The sequence below is a fragment of the Apium graveolens genome, chromosome 1, assembly GCF_009905375.1.
Source record: "Apium graveolens cultivar Ventura chromosome 1, ASM990537v1, whole genome shotgun sequence".
Classification (NCBI taxonomy): domain Eukaryota; kingdom Viridiplantae; phylum Streptophyta; class Magnoliopsida; order Apiales; family Apiaceae; genus Apium; species Apium graveolens.
The window spans coordinates 111,745,679-111,746,920 of NC_133647.1; the positions used below are offsets into that span (position 1 = coordinate 111,745,679).

The 1,242-nt window shown below is 44.1% G+C and overlaps 1 non-coding gene across 1 annotated transcript; it reads left to right on the plus strand.

Moving 5' to 3' along the window:
- Nucleotides 1–370: 370 nt before the first annotated feature.
- Nucleotides 371–477, plus strand: LOC141683433 (small nucleolar RNA R71). The gene has a single exon (XR_012560283.1). It is a non-coding gene; the product is annotated as a small nucleolar RNA R71 (small nucleolar RNA).
- The last annotated feature ends 765 nt before the right edge of the window (nucleotides 478–1,242 follow it).

Genomic DNA, 1,242 nt, shown 5'->3' on the forward strand with positions numbered 1-1,242 from the left:
ATTATTCACATACTGAACAGATTCATTGACAAGAGAACACTGATCCGTAGCATGAGAACCTGCACAAAGCTCACAAACCATAGCTATTTGATTAACTCCATACGTAGCCAGAGAATCAACCTTCATTGATAGCGCTTGGAGCTGGGCTGCAATAGCGGTGGCTGCATCAACTTCCAGAATACCTGCTACCTTGCATGATGTCATCCTCTGAGTTGGGTTTTAATGCTCATTTACAGCCATCGTCTCTATAAGATTATACGCCTCAGTATAGCTTTTAGCCCATAAGGCGCCTCCAGCTGCTGCATCGAGCATGGGCCGAGATTGGGCCCCCAAACCTTTATAGAAACCAGTGATCACCATCCAATCCGGCATTCCATGATGTGGACATTTTCTCAACATTTCCTTGTAGCGTTCCCAAGCCTCGCACATAGATTCTGTAGGTTGCTGCGCAAACTGAGTAAGAGCATTCCTCATAGCAGCAGTCTTTGCCATTGGATAAAACTTCACCAGAAACTTTTGCGCTAGATCTTGCCACGTAGTGATGGACCCAGCTGGTTCCGAATGTAACCAGTCTTTAGCCTTATCCCTCAGTGAGAATGGGAAAAGCCTCAACTTGATATCCTCATCAGTCACGCCATTATACTTAAAAGTGCTGCAGATCTCGACAAAATTTCTTATGTGCATGTTGGGGTCTTCAGTTGCCGCTCCTCCAAAAGAAACAGAATTCTGCACCATCTGAATAGTGCCCGGCTTGATTTCAAAGGTGTTAGCTTGAATAGCCGGATGAAGGATGCTTGACTGAATATCATCAATTTTAGGCCGAGAAAAATCCATAAGAGCTGGATCAGCTTGAACAATACGATCTCCCATGTTTACTGGTTCTTTCTGCTCAGCTCCTGAATCCGAATCCTCAAAATCTAACTTCTCCGGAATATCAAGAACTTCGTCTGTCTCCTCAGCTATATCTAAAGTCCTCTTGCGAGCACGAGAACGAGTTTGCATAAACGCTTGCTAAAGTACCTGAAACACAACCGAAAAGAGTAAGTAACTATTACATCCTAATCACTGAGTCCTAATGACCAATGATGGTAAGCACATAAAATAAACAAATACGCCGAGTCCCCGGCAGCGGCGCCAAAAACTTGTTAGGGCGAAAACACGCGCTAATATTCACGCAAGTATACGCGTTCGCAAGTAATATAGAATACTTTCTAGTTCGTTCCCTCAGAGACTCAGACTAAT